Raw genomic sequence first — 11,435 nt, forward strand, 5'->3', positions numbered from 1 at the left:
CCTTTGTGCCGTTCGGGGCAGGGGGAAGCTCTGTGGGGCTGCCCGTGGCGCCGGCCTCACCGTGCGGCGCCGGGGCGCGGGGCAGGTGGCGGAGCGTGGTCCCCGCCGTGGCCGTAGAACGTACAGCGCCTCCAGGACCCCAGAGCCCCGCAGCGGTTCCTCCTGACAGACTCATGGAATCGTTTGGGTTGGAAGAGACCTTTAAGATCACCAAGTCCAACCGCTAACCCAGCACTGCCAACCCACCGCTGAACCGTGTCCCTCAGCACCACCTCTGCCCATCTTTTAAATACCTCCCGGGATGGCGACTCCGCCACTTCCCTGGGCAGCCTGTTCCAATGCTTGACAACACTTTTGGTGAAGAAATTTTTCCTAATATCCAATCTAAACCTCCCCTGGCACAACGTGAGGCCATTTCCTCTCATCCTATCACCTGTTACTTGGGAGAAGAGACCGACCCCCACCTCTCTACACCCTCCTTTCAGGTAGCCGTAGAGAGTGATAAGGTCTCTCCTCAGCCACGTTTTCTCCAGGCTGAACAACCCCAGTTCCCTCAGCCGCTACAAAACTAGGGGAAAAAATACCCAACCGGTTGCCATTGCGGAGCCGGGCCCCGCTCCCTCACTGCGTCAGGTCGCTACAACCGGGAGCGCAGGAGCAGCGGCCAGTCCTGACTGCGTCGGCCATCAATTCCCATTCTACGTGAGGAACCCACAGTCTTCCCAGCAGTTCTTTCTGCTCTTGGTCGCTTGACGTCAATATCTGAAAAGTCACCCTGGGCCTGAAATTCTGCAGGTTGAGCCAATTTGTAAATCGCAAACCTTTCTTTTCAGCGGAAGCTGACTTATTGCCTTAATTAGCCGACATCACTGGGAGGCTGCAAAAAAACCCCTCTCCTTGTTTCATTGGGCCAATGTCAAAGCGAGCTTTGCTGTGCCACCGGGCGCAGAGACACGTGCTGCAACCCAGGCTGGCACAGCCAGAACTTCTCCGTGACCAGGAAAAGCAAATGGGGTTTTTCCTAGGTACAGAAATAACTGGGGAATTCACACTACCTCGGGAACTGTTGTAAAGATACTTGTTCGTATATTCTGTTGGATATCTAGATGGGGTGTCTACTGAGCATCCCTGATCTGTTCCTGTTTCATCTGTATCGCAATAAGAGTTTCACCTCCTCTGAGCCCAGCTGGTGCCGATGCTCCTGGGCCACATTTCAAGTTGTGGAACATTTTGAAGCTTTTTGCCAGATGGCTGAGGGGTTTTATTTGGCTTTACCTTCCCTGGGTCTTGAAAGCTGTGGTTTTATTCCAACTGTTGTCAGTAGAGGCTGTGATTGAACCAGTCCCCCAAAGGTGTTAAAGCAGGGTAAGGGTGTTGACTTCAAAGCAACTGTACAGTATTTAATTTAATCAAACAGCACAGGTGCTGGAGTACTGGACGGCGGGATGCAGACTGCAGCCCGGTGACTCCTCCAGAGGTGCTCGCATCTGTCTGTCAGAATCCAAGCCCACATTGATGTACTTAAGTTGACATTCAGACAAACACCGAGATTTTGGGACTCGCCCCGAGGTGTGATGGTGAGTAACACCCTTCCCAGCCGGCACATCAGAGGGTTGGGTTGGGGTGGCCATATGGCCACCCTCCTTGCCCATGTGCCTGCCACAGCCACATGCCGTTACTCTTTGGTGTAACACACAGCCACCACCCTGTCAGGAGTCGGCTCTTCACTCAGTTGGCTGGGTTGGGGTTGTTCAGCCTGGAGAAGAGAAGGCTCCGGGGAGACCTTATAGCCCCTTCCAGCACCTAAAGGGGGCCTACAGGGAAGATGGGGAGGGACTCTCTATCAGGGAGTAGAGCAATAGGACAAGGGGTAACAGTTTTAAACTGAAAGAGGGGAGATTTAGATTAGATATCAGGAAGAAATTATTTACTCTGAGGGTGGTGAGACACTGGAACAGGTTGCCCAGAGAAGCTGTGGATGCCCCATCCCTGGAAGTGTTCCAGGCCAGGCTGGATGGGGCTTTGAGCAGCCTGGTCTAGTGGGAGGTGTCCCTGCCCATGGCAGGGGGGTTGGAACTAGTTGGTCTTTAAAAGTCCCTTCCAACCCAAACCTTTCTATGATTCTATGATCTTTTTTTCAGTGTCTGATGAAGATCCATGTTGATTTGGCGTTTATGCTGGAGGTTGTGGTTTTTTTTCAGGAAAGTGTAAAAGTGGAGTCTTGTACCACTTCAGTGTTTTTTTAACTGTGACGTGCTTCTAGCTTTCGGAAAGCTGAGTAAAACTTAGCAAAGCATGTAAATAACCTAAGACACTAACTTCCTTTCAATAAGGCTACATTTTTCTAGGTAATTTTAAAGGAGTTTTGATGTTTCCCACCTCTTTAGAAAAATTTTTAAATGCCTTTTACAATTTACATTTCTAGAAGAGTTTCTTCACTGTATAATTATATATTTTTTTAAAGAATCGTTCATTAGCAATTACAGAAATGCCAACTGTGCTTGGAAATCTTCCCAGCTGGCCTTACTTCTACTCAGGTATTTCTGTTTTCCAAGTGCATGCTCCTTTCTCCAACCCCCATCTGCTTGCCTGCCTTTTTCTTCATCCAGAAGAGGACTCCTGTGAAACAGGTTATGTTATGGGTTTATATCTATTTTTATATATACATATGGATTTATATATATTATGTTATGGATTTATTTGAAGGAGGTTGCCCTAAATTCTTAACCTTATGTTCCTTGCCAAATCATCACTCTCTTGCAACCTCCATGTGTCTTTTCTCCTGCTCTGATGATAATTTCCCCCGGTTAGGAGCGGGATGCCTGGACCACAGCCGTGCTCTGGTATTAGCCCAGGCTGCAGCTCTGAGCTGGCAGAGAAACCTGAGCGCACGGGAGGCCGGGCTCACATCCGAGCTTTGCCTTCCCAAAAGGTACAGATGCAACTGGCACAGACCACTTGGCTCCGAAAAATCTAACCCAAACTTCTAGTCCGGCTTCCATAAGTGGTTTCAACATCGCCATTGCCTACCTCTCTTCCTGAAGAACTTGCCTTATTCGCAGACAGCTCTTTGCTCAATGCTCTCCTTATCCCAGCCCAACACAAAAGATGCCTTCCCTGGTGAAAAGCTCCTTTGAGCTCGAGGTTGAACATTGCCCCTTAGTCAAGCCTGAGCCATTCACAAACCCCCTTAACTCTGGTGGCTGACCCCTCAGATTTATAGGTTAAAACTCAAGTTACACCCCTCCTTAATCGTGCCAGCAGTCAAGTGCTGTTAGTTCTCTAGTGCTTTACAAAAAATCCTACATGTGCACCCCAAGAAACCTTGGCGGCACACGGAAGTGGCTACAGCAATTATTTTGTGGTCGGGATGCTTTCGAGCAGCTTGACTGTAGATAATTCTGCAGTGAATATGTATCCTGAAAGAAATGATCCACATCAAAGCCTGCAATGCCTGCAAAAAAATGCAATAGTAAATAAAAACTTCTGCCAAAACAAGGAACTTGACGTTAATGCTAAGATGGATTGTTTCCATTCTGGATCAGCTGGGGAGCAGGGACTTGAAACTGGGTTTGTAATAGAAAGCATACTTCAATATTAACATCCGTCTGTTATGAAAATAAAGGCGCTGCATTTATAACTGTTAAAGCAATTTACATGACTCGAGGTTCCTAAGGGAACTTAGGTTCTTTCCTCGGTGTATAATTTCACAATTGGATTTGACATAGGTGCCCTTTAAGGTTCGTTCCCTGGAAGTGTTTTTTTTTTCCACCGTCTGGTTTTCCTCCTCTGTTTTGTTTTGTTGCTTCTTTTTTTGAGTGACCAAATTGCTTAGGCTTCTCTGAAAGCACCACTATTAATGTTATCTTAATAGTATTTTAATGTTTATCACTTCAACAGAGATCTCTTTCGCCTTTCAGAAACCAGTCTGACCAGATTTCTCAACTTTTGTACTCTGCAAGTATGCCAATTTGCTCTAACTGTCTACCTTAATGTTGTAAAAATGTGTTTATGGTTCCAGTGTTGTAAAAAACTTCTATATTAATTGCTTCGCTGCCAGGAAAATAGACCCTACAAGCACTTGCTTTAAAAACACAATGTGGGCTCTAATGAACTTCTAAAAGCTATTCAGAGCATCAGAGGATCTACGCCTTTGCAGTATTGTGCTCTGAGAGGACTCTCTTTTGGTGCTAGAGGAGAAAAAGCATTGCTGCCTGGGTTAAAAAAGGTCTCCATTTGTTTTGTTTTGCATCATTTGCTCCTTATAACAAATCTCGTGTTTGAAGGTCAGACCGGGACAAAATTTTAAGCCCTATGCAGCATCACTTGCATTTTAGAAATTCTGGCTTTAATAATTTTGAAAAAGCTTTCAGGATATGCAGGTCTCGTGATGACAGGAACCGAATACATTACTTTTTTCAAATACTAAAATTTTCTGTCTCGTAACTATTCCACTGTGGCATCTCCTCCCTCCTTCCAACATGAAGGTTTCTGCATCTCTGTGGTGATCAGGATCAGGAAAGCAACACCTATTAAAGCAGCCTCTCCAAAGAGCTCCTCTTTGGTCAGCAGTGCCGGTTTATCCCACCTCAAAGGGTCAGTGGAAATGCCACGTTTGCTCTTCTGCCTAAAAATGAATGTAATGCAGGGCCAGTTTGTGGGAATACCAGTTTGCAGATGGTTATCCAGGCTTAGCTACTTGTTTTTAGCCCTTGCAGAAAAGCACGCAGAACAGATTGCTTTTGTTACGGTTTTGCTACCTGCTTGGATAGCCATGGGTACTGGGAAGGGCAAACTTCAGCGAAGCCACGATTTCATAAAGTGCAAAATATAATGCTCAGATAAGGCAAAGACGCTTCAGAGAAGTACTTACTGAAAGTAATTTTTCTACTCACAGGGCATTTCTCTACAAGCAATAAGTCAGGCTCAAGATTTCTACCTGTTTTTACATAGCCTTTCCAAAACATCTTTTGGCTCCTAACGTACACCTGTTACTGACTGCTGTGGCTGTGATTTTACCGAGCAGTAAATCCAGCGTTCTGGCTGACGCTGCCAGACCTAACCCACCACAGACGTCTGACTCAAAGCACCAACCTGGCACAAACGCGTTCCTGTCACGTCCCGTTCATTTTGAGATGCTCTGAACGGTTAATTTTGTGCCATCGGACTTTCCACAGCTCCCATTTACGTGGTTGGGTTTCCAAATGATTTCAGGCCAGGGAAGGGAGAGCCGGTAGGTACCGAGTGCTGCGGAAAACCTGCTCTCGAGTTTGCCGCTGGGTGCCAGGGCTGGGCACACACCGCCTAATCCTCTGCAGCTATTCCTGGCTTCTAAACCAGACATAAAGTTGCCCGAGTAACTGTTTGGAGGGGAGGGCAATGTTGTCCTTGGAGTTATGGTGCCACAGCCAAAACAGAGGTGCAGCTGCAACACATAAAACTCTTTTTAAAAGCCTTTCTCCTACAAGAGCAGAGGAATTCGTGCTGGTGTGACTGGATTTGGAGTGGTACATCTTTTGTCTTGGGTGATGGCAGGGCAGGGAATGGTGCCTGGTGTTTGACAACAGTTCTCTGGGGGAGCAGTTGTTTCTGAAGCAACAGCCCAACTGGCTAATTGACAGCGACAGGGATTATGTGGGGAGGAGAGAGGATGTAACGGGCAATTACTGTGTAAGAGGAAGAATAAGGGAAGAGGAAGGCCCTCTTCAGAAAGAACATGCAGCTGTGCAGTGGTGCTGAGCTGACTACGGGTCCTCTCCCTTGGTTTCCCCTTCATTCCCAGCAGGTCCAACTCCATGCTGCGCGGCTGCTCTCAGTAACTCTCCTGCTGGGAAGAGTCTGGCTTATTCACCTCAGGTTCAGAAATTCTGCCTAACTTTCCTGAACACCTCTGGGTTTGACCCACGATCCTCTCGCTCCTGTTTCTCAGCAGGCGTCCTGTGCCCCCTGGCTTGGAAGTGTTACTCAGCCAAAGGCATTTGGGATGCTCACCCCATCTTTAATTGAGGGCTTTCTTCCTCTGTTCCCTCCATCACTGAGTCGTCGCTGCACCTTCCCCAGCACAGGAGCCGCTGCCTGCTGTCCCCTCTGCCGCAGCCCAAGCTCACTCTCTGACAACCAGGTACTATTCAACCCTGAGTTTGAGACCCTGGAAGAGCTGTACTTTTCCAGTACCGGGGACAAAAGAGGTGAGAGATTGGGCAGTAGTGAGGGGAGGGTACCCTAAATCATGCAGTAAGACTGAAATACATCCAGCGTTAGATGCAGAGATGTAGCAAAAGCGTCTTTCTGACTTGCTTCAGTGCACTTCTTTTTTTTTTCCAGAAGACATGAGGATGCAATCTCATTGTAGCAAGTCACTTCACTCCAGCCCAGCTCTCCAGCCTTTGCTGTTTGTACCAGCACAACTATATGGGGGGGGGGGGGGGGGAAGGAATTAAAATGTAGCCTAAATAAACATATAAACTATGTGTCCTTTCCACTTCGCCTCCAGTAATTGTTCAGTCAACAGAAACACTGTTTCACCAGCCTGAAATAATCCCTGGGAGTCAGTGAAGTGTATGAGCATTTTCCCGAGCACACTTTCCACACGCTTCCCTGCAGTTTTACAGGCTTTTCCAAATGCTAAACTCTTGGTGATGCCATGGCTTCCAGCTCTGGGAAAGCCACACGGGGCAGGACACCGGGTTACCGGGTGGACAAAGCCCCCAAGGGTGGCTTTTGCCTCTCTCTGCAGCTGTGGGGCTGCAGCAGAGTTTGAAGAGAGGTTTCACTCGTGCAGCCACACCAGTACAATACTGGCTAATGCCCAGATTTACACGAGGCCTAACATTTCTTTTTAAGTATGGAAAATTCAGTGCTCTGTGCAGAGAAAATGTCTTTTCTATTGTCTTTTTTTTTTTTTTTTTTTTTTTTAATAGGAAGCCAGAAAGAAAAAAAACAAACAAAAAAACCAAGCCCCACACTACCCACATTAGTAGCTCTGGGTAACAGCTGCCGCTTCACCGACTGACCAAGATGGGCAGTTCAGCCTCAACCCCCAGGTACTACGAATGTGTCCCTTTTCACTCTTTTTCTTCCAGTATCTCTGCAGCTCATCTTGCACTAACAAAACTCTGCCCACAAGGTAAGAAAGGAACTGGAAAAACCGCATCCCACTCATCCCTGCAGGGTGATCCCTGCCCCAGTCTGGGGGCCCAGGGGGATTGTGCCTTTCTGAGGGTGGGGGGTGCAGTGCCCAGTATGATCCGTCTCCTCTCCCAGTCTTGCCTGGGGCCCTCAGGCACTACTGCAGGATAGGAAAATCATGCCAGTCCTGTTAACTCCCCCTTTACCAGCCAGCCCGCTCAGTGACCTCCTCCGGGACAGATGCAGTCATCATCAGAACTCAGTGGGTGTCAGTAGCATGGTAAGTTGCTAAGGAAAACTAAGCTGAAATAGCTTATTGAAGAAAAATAGCAAAGCAAAATTCAAACTCTGTTTCATGCTAATCAAGGATATTTCTTCTCCCCACAGTTCTCACCTGGCTTATAAAAGTAGGCTGCTATGGCTAGAAGAGGCTCCTGCAACAGCCCTGTCTCAGGTGGAAACGCAGACTCGTGCAGCGAGATTTTATTTGTTATGATCTATGAGATCTTAAGATCTGTCTTGGGTAGATTTGGATGTTATATGATTGCTATAATACAGCACACACGCTGTAATCTAGCACAGGCTCCATCTCTTGAAATGCAAATGAAGGATTTAATAATTGGCTTTTTGTTTATTTAAGATGTTCAGTAAAAATGGCACAGTTGCCCAAAATGCTGACCATGCCTTTTCTCATGATTTCAGCAGGAAATCAGGCCACTTACTGAGATGAAAGGATGTGGCTTTTATTTCATGATCAAAATCTTAACACTAATGTTTCATGTACAAAGTTTCCTGGAAGACAGGTAATAAATAATATTACCTGCCCTCGTGTGGCACTTTGAAAAGTTAACACTTGGTTAGCAGCCTTGTCTGGAAAGTGTGAAGGTGTCTGAATGCAGTAAGGGTAACTTCTTATTCAAATCTGACAGAAATGCTGAATAAAGGGGTGCTATCTATTGTAACCTGATTGTTAAGTTTGGTCTACGTTTAAATCTTCTGCCAAGAATGCGTATTGGGACAGGAATGCAAAATACCTGTGCTCTTCTCTCCTCCCACCGATGCCCGCAAAAGCTCTAGTGCAATTACAGGTGTGCTGTTTGCAGAATTTCAGTAAACTGTACTGGGAAAAGTGCTTTTCAGCTGGCGTTACCTTGCTGTACGAGGAGGCCGTGCCAGGAGACTCCTTGCGGCTAAGGATGTAAAAGCTGTCATACTGCCTTGGAGCAAAGCTCCCTCTACCCCAGTACCCTGACTCTGATGGAGGCCATTGACACCTTCTGCTTCTGGAATTCAAGATCTATGGCTTTTTGAGCCAGAAGTCACATAAGGGCTCAGTGGCTGATGTGTTTACCTTCCTGAGAAATGGCCTAATCCTTTCCATCTCATCCTTGGTTTTGGCCTTTACAGCGTGCTGCGGCGAGTTTCATAAACCAGAGGGCCTGGATTTTGAGGTGCACCTATCTCTGAGCTGGCAAGATTGTGAAAATATATGGTTAGGCCATATATTTGGGAGGAGAGGAAGGGGACAGCAGGGCCAGCTCGACGCAACAGATGAATGTATACGGTGTCCTTATAAGCCACAAGGAGACTGAGGGATGCAGCTCCTTTAGAGTGTACAGAGCACAAGGACACCCTCCCGTATGTTGACTGTCTTCACCAGAGCATCCTACATCATTTTTCAAAGATGTCTCTTGCTGGCCATTCCTTGCCCTTGCTTCATTTGTCATTCCAGGGCATGAAACATTCCTGTAGCTCAGCTGTCTTTCTGAGCCTCTCCTGACATGCTGTCCAAAGGTCATCAAATACAACCTTCCCTCACCCACAGCCTCTCGGCTTGGAGATCCGCCAAGTTGAGGTTGAGTGGTAGCACTCCACGAGGCCTCTCAGGTGCTTGAGCAAACAAAGACTGGAGAGGAACAGATGCCTCGGTAGCAGGTTCAGGCTAGAAACACTCACTGGTTCCTGTCTGGGACTCCTTGCTCTCCCCCTGCTCTTCTGAGGTTGAACGCTGTTGGAGATGGTTCACGTTGTGTTTCTCTCTCAGCTGCTGCAGAAAGTTCTGTTTCTCAGTTACGCCCAAAGCAGCTTTACAATGTAAAACCCTCCAGATGTCCAAACCCTAATTTCCCTTTAGCAGCTGCATCAGCTGAGCTAAAGGGAACGTATAAGTATCTTGGGCAAAACTGGATTACTTGCTTTGAGTGTGATCTCCCTCTTATTGCTTATGTTTGCACTGTTTCAGCTCTACGCGCATTCGCTTAGCTACAGCCTAATCCCCAGCTCCTTGTGAAAAAGGAAATAAATCCTTCCACCTGTTACGAAGGAGAGCACGTAGGGTTAACCAGCCAAGCTTGCCAAGAGAAAATCAAACTGCACTGTGACCCAGGGGGCCTGGCTGGTTTGCTAATAGTCCTGATGAGGACACGGGATTTGCCTACCTCAGGAAAACAGCACTTCACTGCTGACAGTAGGTGTCAGCAGCACATGACAATCGGAGCTGAACAGGATCTCCTTGGCTTGAAAGCAAAGACGGGAACAACTTTCTGAGCTGTTTCAGCCTACTTTGAGCTTGATTTTGACCTCAATTTCAGAAACAGCACAGAGCAGTTTGTTTCTGTCTATGCTGCAGCCACACGGAAAATCTGCACTGATCTAACGTCACTTGTTACTGCTACCAATTCTTTGCAAGTGGTGTAGCAAACCACAACGAGCCCCAAACAGGTCTGACTTTACTGAACACCAAACTTGTTACAGTTCTTAGTCTCCCACTCTTGCTGGAGTGGTGCAGAAATCACTGGTGGTATTACTCAAATCCACAGCAATAATAACATACTCCTTTTTCCCCTGGAAAAAGAATGCTGATAAAGTATTCCCAGAGTGAAGGTCAACTCTGCAAAGTTGTTCCACCTCAACATTTTATCTGCATTCATTACGCTTTTTTTTTCTCTTTTCCTCTCAACCATAACTGTTTTCTGTCCATTAAAGCAGATGTGATGTATTGACAGCTGCTAAATGACAAGAAAACGACTACAGGAGTTGACTGGGAGATGAGTAACTCCCATTACTCATCAGCAGCAAAAGGTATTTTTGGATTGCTGCTAATCCCAGTGCTGCCTCAATAAATACATTCCCACATGCTGATTACAAGGGCACAGGAGGCCTATAGAAGTTGGCCGGCAGGGACTGTGATCTCAAGGCCAAATCTCAGAGGATCCTGTACAATGACACCAGAATGCAGTTGTAGAGCAAAGACTGTACGAGAGTCTCAGCGCCAGGGAACTCAAGGCAAATCCAGTAAATGAGGAAAAATTCTCCATGTGGCAACTCGGAGAACCTGATCTTTAAGCAGACGGTGATTTGTCTCCACCAAAGATGACAACTGAATCTGGCTAGATGTGAGACAGCACTGATATTGCCCTTAGGGCTTATTTAGGTATGCAGGATGAAACTTTCAAGCCCAGCAAAATAATCCTGATACAATTGCTATTAGAGCTGCCTAGGATTTCCCGCTGTTGTGCGAGAAGAGCGAGCAGACAGGACATACCAGGGCCAAGGCTCCACCTGCAAGCCTGGCTTTGGTGAGTGCAGGTGTAAACTTACTACCCTTCATCATGCTTGCCTGCTACCCTTTCCATTTCTGGCCGCCTCAGTTCATTCCAACACACGCTGCAGGATGAAAGAAACACGGATGCAGAGCCAAGTCCCCTTTCTTGTGCTTGGCACTAGCACTGTGGCATTTTCAGAAGCATCTGATGCCTTTAAACATGCATCTACCTACAGGATTTGCAATGGCACGTCCGTGGAGTGGCTGAGCTAGCACATCCTGGTCCAGCTTCCTGGTTATACTAGTACAAGTCTTCATCATTCCTAAGGTAGGATGGAAAGGGTGTTTTGAGGTCTTCTCCATGCTGCCAGTTCACTGGTTCTTAATCCGCTCCAGCCACCAACGCTGTACCCTTGACAAAAATCCTTTTCTGACAGAAGGCTGAAAAAAAGTTCTTTTCACAGACTTACTGCCCACAAAGGCCAATTCACAGTCTGACAGTTTGCTCCCTTGACTTCATCTCCATCTACTCCAGCCACTCCCCGCTCAATGTCCCAGCTCACTTATTGCAAGTGTTTGTCACTTCCTCGCTGAAGAAACATTGACACTCAGCAGGAACAGAGGGAACTATAAGATGGAAGACAGCGGGAGTTAAGAAATACAGGCCACAAAGGGAGTCTGCTGATTATTTTCATTAGCACTGGCAAAACACAGCTGCAATGGAAAAGGAGAGGTCAGAAAGCAAAAACTACTGTAGCTGGAC

The sequence above is a fragment of the Chroicocephalus ridibundus genome, chromosome 5, assembly GCF_963924245.1.
Source record: "Chroicocephalus ridibundus chromosome 5, bChrRid1.1, whole genome shotgun sequence".
NCBI lineage: Eukaryota > Metazoa > Chordata > Aves > Charadriiformes > Laridae > Chroicocephalus > Chroicocephalus ridibundus.